The sequence below is a fragment of the Corvus cornix genome, chromosome 5 (genome assembly GCF_000738735.6).
Source record: "Corvus cornix cornix isolate S_Up_H32 chromosome 5, ASM73873v5, whole genome shotgun sequence".
NCBI classification, from domain to species: domain Eukaryota; kingdom Metazoa; phylum Chordata; class Aves; order Passeriformes; family Corvidae; genus Corvus; species Corvus cornix.
The window spans coordinates 35,051,949-35,064,075 of record NC_046335.1 but is presented as its reverse complement, the minus strand read 5'-3'; positions in this window follow the sequence as shown (position 1 = coordinate 35,064,075).

Genomic DNA, 12,127 nt, shown 5'->3' with positions numbered 1-12,127 from the left:
GCTCTCAGGGGATCTGGGCAGGACAATGATCATCACCCTGGACACTGTGCAGGGTGAGGGAGCAGTTTGGGCCCTTCAAAGGGCCACAGGCTCCCTCTGGGCAGATAAGGGCTGGGAATGGGAGTGAGGCTTAAACATGCCTGTGTCCCTGATGTCTCTGGCTGATAGAGAGACTTGCTGATCGTTTTCCTGTCAGGATCCACATGCCCCTTTGGCAGCTGAAAGATAAAAGGTTTTCTGTGGATAGAAAGGAAAACATCCAGAGCTCCCATCTGGGTTCTGCAGCCTGAACCACACTGGAGCAGAGCCCTGCAAAGAAGAGATGATACTATAAAGGATCTGTGGGATGGATTAGCTGAGCTCTGGCAGGCTGGGTGGGGAGCTGTGGGTCTGTGGGAAGCAGGTGTGTGCTATGTTCCTGCACCTTGCTGCCCTCCCCTCATCCGCTGCACTGCTTGTGTGGAAACTGCATTTCACTGAGGGCTTGAATTTTACAGCAGGCATTCAGTGACTTGACAGCATGCAGATAGTGCCTTCAAAAGCTGCAAAATGATGGCTTTCTCAGGAGCCCCTAGGCTTGCGGTGGTTTTTGCCAAGCAGCCTTACATGTAAGTCAGGAGTGAGTCGTCTGACATAAGGATGCCTGCATATCCAAGTCTGCCGACTGAGCACCGTGAAACCCGATCTCCTGTTGCTAACTCTGGGAGCGATGACCCCCACAGAGCCTTCCTCTCCTCCTACTGACGTTCTGTTTCTCAGTTCCCACCTGACCCTCTTGGATGTGTTTCCAGAGCCTCATCTGCCCGCACTCAGTTTTGCAGCTTACGTAGCTGTGCCTTTTTCTGTATTTTCGAGTGGATGAGATACTAATTGGTGTAGAGCACATCTATTTCCAGCTGAGCTGAATTTTTGCATTTATAGGCACCAATCACAGGCTAGTAACAAGGTACAAAATAATAACCAAGGTGAGGATATGACCATCACAGAACTGGGCTTAGCTCTTGCAGCTGCTTGCATTTGATTATGTAATGGCTTCTCAGATTTTTTCTCCATTTTTGGTCTATCAAGGCTCATCAACCTTTTGTCATTTTTGTCCCAAGTACAGGCTAAGGCTTGTGCTGATTTTACCTGGCAGTGAACATCATGATTGAAGTGCAAATTATGTTCTTCCACCTCCCCAAAATGGAACTTCCTGGCAGTTCTGGTTTCTGTAAGTTGTTCACTGGCTAAATTACCCCAGTGAACTGTGAATTGTGTTTTACACATCTAGTAGGTGGTTAGAGCCACAGCACATCTAAAAACCAACAACTTTTACTTTCTCTAGATTCAAGGAGGAAGACAGGTAAGTGAAGATCACTGAAACAAATCACATTCCTCCAAGGAAGGGAACTGCATGTACACATGAGCACAAGGTCAGAGCCTCTGATGCTGCAAGGCCATGCAGCACGTCCTCGCTCCTGGCCTCGGGTGCTGGAGCTTGTGAGAGCAAAGCAAAGCTACATACTGAAGGATGAGAGGTAACTCGTATGCTGCAGGCAGGACAGCTGAGAGGCAGCAGTAAGGACACGAAACCACAGTGGTGCATAGCTGTGACCTCCTTTCCAGCCAAGTGGCCTGAGGATCAGCAGCACTTGGCAGCTACACAGAGTAATTGTGGGGCAGGCATTTCTACATGCTCGTTTCCTTTCCTTTAAATACATTGTGGGGGAAACTATCATCATTTCGCTATATTTCCTGTTAGAATTGCTCTCCTAACATCCACTACAGCTGTCTCTGGATGCAATTTAAATGAGTGCACGTAACATCCAAAAAGGAGAGTGTCTTGGTTTGAAGGACAGGCATCTGCCAAGGAAGGAGGGAACCTCCCTTGGAATGGAAAAAATATGACCCCTTCCCTCTGAATTATAATAACTTTAAGGGGTTTTCAGGCAAAGATATGGGAAAAGGAATAACAGTTCTTTACTAGTATGTGTAACAAGGCAAACCAACAACAATGGCAGCAACAACAAACAGAACCAGGAGCCCAGTGCCAGCCTCTCTCGGCCGCAGGCGCTTTCCGCTCGGGGGCAGTTCCGCTCACAGCCGGCAGGGGCGCCGGTGGCTCCCGGCCGGGCAGGGAGGGTGCGATGGTTCCCCGCACCTGCAGGGGGCGCTGTGGCGCGAGTCCGCTCGCATTTCCCTCAGGCGGTAATGGCGGGCGGGCTGGATGGCAAGGTGGGAGCCGCAGGAACCTCAGAGCTGCGGCTGGAACGGCAGGGACGAGCAGACCCCGGAGCAGCAAGTGAAAGGTATCAGAAACTGTGCCAGGAGCCGCGGGGTGTCCCGGCAGGCAGGGTGGGTGGGGCTATAGTGTAGCAAAAACCTGGAGCAGTGGCAGCCCAGCTTCTGAACGCAGCTGGGAGAGGCTCCCTTGGAAGGGGCTCAGGGTCCTGAGTTTTCCCCTGAGGCACTCAAATAGATGGTGAGGGTCCTTTCTAGTGAGGTAGGGTGTTAATAAGGTCCCAGTCCAAGGGCTGCTCTTACGAGCAAAGGCTCACCCATGGCAGGAGAAGCAGTAGAGGGCTGGGCTCCGGCAGTGGCAGTGAATTCTCCCCACAGTAAGCAACAGCTCGACTGTTCTCCTCCGATGCCGACAGCGAGAGGAGCCAAGCCTAGCCCCTCACCCCCCAGCCAAAATCTTGCGGTATCTCTGCCCTTCCAAAGAGAAAACCCCCCAGGTAAAAGAGTAGCCAGCTGCAGCCTTCCCCCACCTTGGCCAGTTCTTTTGTCTCTTTAAAGTATGGTAGTTATTGTCTCTTAACAACAAATGGGAGAAAATTTCCTAAGAGAAAGGATAAAAAATAAAAAAAAGGAAAAATCCTAACCCCCAACAGAGGGAAAATTTATAAGAAGGAAGAGTTGAAGATGGAGAGTGGGAGAAGGAGATCGGTAGAATTGCCAGTGTAGGTTTTGAAAGTGGTGTAATTAAGGGGCACAGGAAGTGCAGACCAACTTTTTGTGAGTGCACTTAGTACCTTAAATCCAGGATCTTTGCAAACATTGCTTAATATTCCAAGCAAGCCTCTTCCGTGGATTGTTCAAGAGTTTAGAAACTGAGGCAGAAGGAGGTTTAAAAAATCTTTCTACATGTGTAAGCTCTAAGCAGAACTGAAAGTAGATCCTAGGAGTCCTGCCTCTTAACTCCCTTCTCTGGCCACAGCTCTCTTCTTTGATTTTCTGCAAGTGTTTTTCCCTGTAGGTGTACATTAGCTTGCTCTCTTGGACAATTGCATTCAGCTGTTAGCAAGGATAATAATATTAAAACAAAATGGCTGGATGTTTCTAGAGCTCTACAGGGAAGCACAAGATGCTCCAATAAGAGCAGCACTAACAGGAAAGAGAGAAATGCTATAGCTAGGTACTGAGTAATGCAGCACAAGAATGAGCCTTTTAATGGCCCATTAAGAAGAAAAATGGCATACAGAAGTTGAGGCTATTTTTGCATTTTGATAATTGTTTCCTAAGAAAATGTTGCATTCTACCCAGAGGATCAGTCAAACATTTTGTGAGTTTTGCAGGCTTTAGGTAATAAAGGAAGGTTACTTGTGTGTGAGTGCAGAATGATAAAGCATTTCACCTGGTCGAAACTTAAAACACACAGTGAATATCAGCATCCCTTAGCAGTGGTGTATGTTACACAAAGCATCTCTCAACAGCAGTGCTGAGCCCACACAGTCTGAGCCATGGGTCCCCTTGTGCACACCACCAGAGATGATCCTTGAGATGTGTTTGCTGTCTCCTGACCTGTTGGGGATGGCAGGGTCTCCCAGCCCTTCAGAGATACGCATTAGGCTTCCTGAGTCCCCCAGATCCAGGGATGCAGCCAAGTGCTGACAGTCAGTGGCAGACAGTGGTTATCTGCCGCACAATATAGTGGGCAGGACAAGCGACCCATCCTTAATATCAGTGAGTCCTGAGTGGAACCAAATAACTTTGGGATCAGAGTACATGGGGTCTTTGCTGCTTCTAGTTTTCACTGTATGTGCTAATACTTCTTAATCCCTGTTCCCATTCTGGTCATATAAAAACAATCAAATCTTAGTGCCAGAGTCTATTCTTCCCATTTTGCCCCTTATTTTGCTCACATTTCAGGGGCACAATCCTGAGCTTACAGGAGATGCCTCTGCAGAAGTCAGAATTGGTACCCCTGCATTAGTGGGTGTGGAGACAGGGGTTGGGAGGTTGCCATAGGATGTATAGGGAGAGGATATAGAAAGTCTTGAAGCTTTGCTGGGGAAGAACTGTCATTTTCCCTTTTAGTGCTCTCCAGGAGGCCACCTGTATGCCTTTCATCCTCTTCCTACTACAGACTGGTCTTTTGCTTGATGAGATCTTGACAAGCCTGGGCTCAAAGTGTCCTTTTCAGGGCAGGTACAAGTCCTTCAATGTATGCTAATGGTACTTCTTACAATAGCACATTACACATGGGTGCTGATGTCCTGGGGTCAGCACTCAGAACCTTGTCTGAATAAGCAATACTTTTAATAAATTAGGTAGAACTGATGTGATTGGATATCCTGGGAGGTAAGGAGCAAATGCCCATTGAAAATACAAGCTGGGCACATATTTTAATTGAGAACATCCTCCTTCCTGAGGATTTCATGTAGCTGTGATCAGACCGGCATAAAGGACAAAGCTGGGCAACACCAGCATTTGAGGGGAGAGGAAAAGTATGCAGATATGAAATCTATGAGATGCAGAAAAGGTAAGGAATCGATAACATGAGGTTTGTTGAAACAAAGTGTGATTGAATGTTTTGACTCCATGCAATATTTACCACTTGCAGTACTTTGTCCCAGATACAGGCCATGATCTGGAGTTATCCACGGGCATTTGAGAATACATTTTCTATGAAAGATGCCATTCTAAATAAAGCTGTATTGATTTAAAGAAAAGGAATAAGCTTTACAGATGTGAAAGGAGAAAGGAAATGCTGGTTGAAAAGCAAAACCTCAGAAAAGGATCTGAGGCTGGAAATAGAGTTGCCTGTGGATTAACATCAGATGCTAACATAAAAACAAAAATGGCAAAATAATGTTTGATGGAGAACCGAACAGAACGTTCCTCATAACTAAAGGAAGAAAAGTCCTGGTGTTCTCTCTACCCCTTAGGACCCAGCATAGCAGCTAAATGGCATCAATGATACAGGAGACATGGACTGAAGTCCTGAGCTCTCATTGTATGTTACTGTACTCCACTGAGGGGGAAATGAGTGAGGGGACAGGAGTCCAGGGAACTAGAGGTGCTTTTGCCTTTGTGCATACCATATCCTGGAACTGCCCTTACTCTGGGAGCTTGTCTTTGATGCCCTTCTGCACATGTCACTTTGTGAAGTACCAGGTGTTCCTAACAGCTACTCAGTGCTGATTTCTAAGTCTTAATCCCATTTAATGACCCTCTGATTGGCATTGTGGGCTGAATACATCTGTCTCAAACCCAGTCTTTTTGCTGTTCTAGCTCCAGTGGCAGACAGGGAAAGGAAAGTAATTTCTGACCTCCCCTAAGGTAGGTGTTACAGATAACATACTCTCCTGTATAGATAAGAGGGAGGCAAGTCAAGACCTTGACACAACTTTAGATTCCTTCTCTCCTTATGCTCTTGCCCTCTCTTACCTATGTACGTTCAACAAAGATAATATTGTGGGCATCACTCTGATAAACAACCTCTTTGTACCAAAGAACAACAAAATATAAAAGGTTTTGCATGCCAGTCATCTTGCCTGGGGTAAGACAACAATCAACAATCTCCTTTGGCAAGTGGGATAAGGTTGAGGGAAATACAAAATACCCCTAAAGTGTATATGTGCCTGTGCGTTCCTGTCCTTTCTCACACATGCACCCAAGTATGTGTGAGTTGGGGGAGGCACCCAAACCCAGCTCAGAACAGCACATCCATTCCTTGTGGTTTCCAGTAAGGTGTTACAGCCACTGGAGTACAACACAGAACAACTGTGGTGTGCTTCTCAGCATCATGAAATTGGGAATTTAAAACCAAAACATCTCCTCACTCCTAGTGATATTAGCACTCCTACTACCACTTGCTTATTATTGAATATAGTTCTAAAAAAGGCATTTCTACTGAATTATCTGCAGTTCTAAGGAATATCTGGGTTTAGGCTCTAAGACTTGATTTAAATTAAATGTGATGACAAATGAAAAAACAGAAGTGAAGCATTTAGCTGCTGTCTGGATCATACTGCAGTAGATTGCTTTCATAAGATGGCAGGTCCTCCTACAGCTAAAAAGGTGCAATGCAGACAGGATATGATGCAAGCTAGGATGAATTCACCATATCTCCCTTGCTCCTGCTAAGTCAGTAGGGTTCAGACTGAGCTCCGGAAATAAAAACTGTCATCTATTTTTGTGATCGATTGTGGATATAATCCAGAGCGTGAAATCTGGGAAGGACGTTACAAACCTGATAGAAAGCCCAGGGTACCCTTCCCTGTAAGAAATACTCCAGAAGTGGAAGGAGAGCTTGAAGGCTTTTGCTTTAGGAAGGAAAGGGCTCTGGTACTGTAGGCAAAATGTGCAAGGGGCCCAAAACATTTCTGTATGAATGAGGGGTGCTCTGAGAAGGAACATGTCAGGCTTTCTGCCCTCAAGGCTGTGGGCTGCAACATTTCAGGGAGAACAACCAAGCTATGATCAAACATATTCCTTTTATTGCAACAGAACACAAGACGGTTTTTCAGCAGACATTCAATTATTGCACAAAATAGATGGTTGAGCATAAAGGGAAAGTTCTCTTTTTAGACAAAGCTACTCTTGCCTTGGAACTCCTGTAATCAGAAACTTATTTGTAGCAGCTGGCTACTCCTGCCTCTGCAAGCTTTTTGAATCTACATCAGACTTTCAAAGGTACAGGTTTCTTAACGTGTCTCTGAGATACTGGACTCTAATGTCAGACTAAAGTATGTAACATATTACATATTGCAGCATGGCTAAATAATAAATAGCATCTTTCCAATGCTGTCACCTTCTTAATAGGAACATTAAAATAATGGTGTTTCTTTTCTTCTAAATTTATCACCCATCAGTGACTGCCAGGTGAAATCCATTGGTTATACAAGGAGTGACAATTTGCACTCCCACTACCACTTCCTCCTTGCCCTCTGCCTTCCTAGCTGTCACTGCCAGCCCGGATCTCCGCTCTGGGAGCAGCTACCATTCTGGGGACTTCTCTCCAGCACTGGAGCTGCTGTGGCAGAGCAGCACACCCTCTACTGCTCTCAACACTTCAGCACAGTCTGTGCACTTGTCAGTCACTTTCAGGCTTCTCTTAAAATTTGTCAGTGGCTGTTCTTGCCATGCTGAAGCTGCCTCTGATTCAGGGAGCCATGTCCCTGTGCTTTGAAGGTCACGCTGGGATTGCCTGCCTGTGCTTTTCCAAGGGGATACCCTGCTCGCCTGCTAGCCTATCTCTGGCCTGGAAGAAGAACTCTGTTTCATTTGGTTAGAAAATGAAAGAATTAACCCTTTCTTGGTCATTTGGCTTTATGCACCTTCCTCACCTCAAGTAAGGAGTTGGGACACAGGGGATGTCCAAAACCTTCATGTCCCATACAATGTTCCATTAACTTCACTACAAACGTGCCAGCGATATGGCAAACCCATGACTAAATGCAAGTGGGCATCAGGATGAATAAGTACAATGACAGTGCTGAGCAAGGCAGATCAATGTTGATCCAAGAAAGAAGCCACCTGCAAGCTTCCTGTATTAAACAGTGAGGTGTTTTAAGTAAAAGTCTACAAAAAGAAGTACTTGAACGAGAACTAATGCAAAATCTTTCCAGTGATGGAAAATACAGAGGTTCTTGAATTCTCTCTATTGTTTGTGGAATTCAGCAGTAGAAACTGATGTAGAGTTTGCATGGAATTGAAATTGCTGTTTGAACTATCCCCTGCAAGCCAAATCAAACCAGATTATTCATATAGTTATCATGCAAGTATATATGTGTGTGTGTGTGTGTGCGCGCCAATCTCAGAACATACTGATAATATCTGGGATGTTAACATGAAAAAATATCATTGCAAAAGAAATCTCGCTGCAAAGTCAACGTTTGTGTTCAACCTGAAATATTTTGCTCTGCTGATATGCCCAACTAGTTCTGAGTAGGCAGTTCTACAGCTGCTACTCCATGTCTGCATAGCTTCAGTAGTGCCACAACGCAGGTACAAAATGGCCTGTTCATCTGCAACCACCCTGGAAGACAGATTGAGAAGTTAACTTGGGTTCAGGTGTCAAGGAAATTAAACTGTCATAGTGTTTCCTGAGGCAGGGGCATTACAGGCAATGGTGTGATAAGCCAATTTTCTTTTGTCTCAAAGGTGACTATAAAAATACCATCAGAGGGTTTCTGGTTTACTCTTTCTCACTTTGTATCTCAGAAGGTGATGGTGGCAGGATGGTACCTCGGAAGGTGAAAACTTGTTCAATCTGTCTCTGTCACCAACAATACAATTTCTGCTGTCAATGCTTATGTGACCAGATAATGGAGCTAAGTCAGGGTGTTGGAAAGCTGAGTCAGTTTGCTGTGTTGCTGAGTCTACCTGTTTATTGCTACTCTACTGATTCCTCCAGGCAGAATCCCACAGAGAGTAATTTGGATTCTTTCCCATTTAAACACATATGCAGGTAAGAGTAAATGGAATGGATTTTCTTCCTGCAGAGCAAACCCATACCTGCAGAAGGGCCTTTTCTTTCTCTGATATCTAATCCTTTTCTTTGGTAAAGTAAATAATGAGACACTTCTACAGACCTGATTAAGCCCTGAGTCCCATTTTAAATGACAGAAGATCAATACTATTACTAAATTCATTAAACAATTCTTCACACTTCAGTTGTGCTCTCTCTAGGATATATGAGAAAGAACAGGAGGGTATTTTGGCTATTATAAAGGAAATGCATGATAAAACCTCTTCTCATGTTCCACTTTCTCACTCTGGCTCCAAGCCATCCATATCTTCCATGTTCCCCATCCCTTGAATCTGGCTCACAGGTCAGAATAGCCAGAGACTTGGGATACAGGAGGGATTTTGTCTTTCAGTCTCTCAAGCCAGGCTTGAATCTGTCAGTAGTATCTGGAAGTTCTGGCTTTTTGTTTAACTCTGATGACAAATTGGCTGAAGGAGGTCTCCGTTTCTGGTTTAGTTTTTGATTTAGTGCCTGTTTTTTGCTGATGCTCCAGCCTTCTGGTCATCTTCATGGCTCTCCTCTGGACCTGCTCCAACAGATCCATGTCCTTCTTATATTGGGGACCCCAGAGCTGGATGCAGTACTTCAGGTGGGGGCTAAAGAAAGCAGAGTAGAGAGGAATTCGTTTTCTTCCTAAGCCAAGGCAGAGGAAGCTTTTCCTGTGTGATTTGATGAAGAGCCGAGATGGTCTAAATCTCCCACACTGCAGGCTGGGCTCTGTGAATGCTGGTATCTTTTTTCAAGCAGCAGTCTGAGGCAGAGAATCTCCTTCCAATTTTTAAAATCTGCTGCAGAAAGTTTTGGTGTCCACAACATGACACATCTGTGGGGAATTAGCAGCTCTGCCCCTTCCTCCTGTCAAGAAAACCAGTATTGATGTGCCTCCCAGTCAGCAGTACTTACGGCTTCTAGAGCTTTATCAGTAATGGTAAGTACTAAAAAAACTGGGGATACTGAATCCTCTTTCTCCACCAGAGATGGGCCCTCCAAATGAGGTAGTCCTTGAGTGTCCCGAAGGCTAAAGGCAAAGCGATACAATAATTCAGAAAAGGAAGTACACAACCCGACATGCATCCGTGCTTGTTCATGGTCTGATCTCACCGCCAGCCAACCTGAGAGCTCCATCTGCATCCTGCTCTCCTCAGCCACTCTGTAATTATGTCTCATTGTACATCACTTTTGTTCAACAACTTGCTGGCTGTTCTTCATATCAAATGAATTATTCAGCAGCAGACTCTGTTCTTAATCCTAACAACAGCAGCAGTAATACTTCATGTTCATAGAGTCCCTTCAAACCCACTACAGCCGGAAACGTTATTTGTTGAGTTCTTCCACACTCTGCAACAGAAGATGGGGCTTGTTCAACGAAGTGAGAAATGGGGCTCAGCACAAATCTCTGACGTGGGCTAAGTGAAAGAGAGAGTGCAGAACTAGGAGAGAAGTCCAGCCTCTACTGCTCTACACAACTTGTCTTCCCCTCCACGCCACTTTTCAGCGCTGTACCCAATCTGTCAGATCCTCAGCTACTTTAATTAGCTTCAATTATTTGAAGCTTCAATTCATTATTTCCTTCAATGCCTTGGGGAGATACTGATATTTGTTTCTTATGTGTTGATTAAAGATAGAAACACTGGAATGTGTGCATTCCAACCCATGACCTACCAAGCCAAGTCCTTGGCTGCTCACGCTTTGTCTTGCTAGGAAAGAGCAAACAGCAAGGCAAACAATCAAAATGTCTTTCTGGATGTCACTGAGCTACTCACTACCTGTGAGTAAAGAATAAAAAATCTATGAAGAGAAGCCAAGCCATAATCTTCACTGAAATCTGGGAAAACTTCAACTAGCATTTTCTTCCTTTTTTTTCTTTTCTCTATCTTTCATCCTCAATTTTCATTTCTGCTGAGCATCACCTGGTTTTCTGTTCATGGTCAGGCACATGAGCTGCTAAAAAACCAAGACAGGAGATATGGTAATTCAAATCTATGGGCTGTACTGCCTGTGACCTTTGCTTAGAAAGTTTTGAAAGAAACATGAATCTTCTGTCTGACTGGGGTAAGCTGGGGAAGGAGCTTGCAAGGTGTGGTGAACAACACTTGATTTTTGTGCCATTTGTTCTTCAGTGTTCCTATCTTGCTCAGGCATTATTAATCCTGCTTATTTTGGATGATCTGAGTGTGCCTGACTCTGCAACATAATTTAAAGGAGCAAGGAGTTGCTTCGCATGATGAAAGACACTGTGAGTGATGCTCCCAACAGCCTGTGACTCTCAGCTCTAAGTGTTTTTCATAGCTGCTAAAGTACTGCTGAGCTTGTGCAGTAGAACTTGTTAACAATGCTATAGAAGTGGAACAAGTATATTGATTTTTCTCCACCCGAAAACTGGTACTTTATGCTGAACCTTACTTTTGCTCCTTCTTAAAATTTGGCCACATGCATCCTTTAAAAGCAGACATGCAGATCTGTTCTTTCTATGGAAAAGGAATTGTGATGTCTGATTTTGTGGAATCCGACTGTTTCTCAGCCACATGGGATGCAATTCAGTAAGGAATGTTGGCTGCAGAAATACAAAAGGACATGATGACAACATAGAAGAAAAACTGGAATGATTCAAAGCAGTCTGGGGTGAGACCTGAACATGAGTAAATAATGTCTTGCTAGTGCAGCAAATATGTAAGTAGGCCTATCATATATAGGACTTTTGAAATAATGTTTCTACTCTGTCTTGTGCTGGACGGCCATAGCTAGAGAACTGTCCTGCTTTCAGCACTGCCCTCCAATAAAGATGTAAACCACCTGGAAGAAATGCAGAGGAGAATGAGGAGAACAAGCAAGGAGACAGAAAACTTGCTGGGTTGAAGAAGTGTTGATGGAAGCTGAAAGATCAGTCCTAGAGAAGAGCCTTTCACCAACATAATAACTTACTGCAAAGAGAGACTAACTTTTTGATCATATCTACTGTAGCTGAAACAAGAAGTAATTGGTTTAAATCACTCCAAAGGAGACAATTAAAGCTGTAGTAAGAAGTCTCTGAACTTTTCATCTATGAAGGCAGGGATATTCTCTCATAGGAGGCTTTTGAGAACAGGTTAGATAAACATCTCTCAGGAGCAGTTTAACTTGATCTGACCTAATGGCCTTAAGGTAATTGGGCTCTCTTGAGGATCTTTTCAGGTTCTATTTTCAGAGCTGGTACTTCTTCAGATATATAGTATGAGATGACACAGCTTGGTTTGGCTTGCTTATCATGAACAGAGCTGTGAAGTCCCTGCAGGGACTTTGTGTTTATAGTGCTGAAGAGTGAAAAGGAGAGATCTAATCTTTTCTTAGACAGCCATCTTTCATTAGTTGAGTCCATCTGATATCACAAAGATGTAAACATCTGGGATTCCT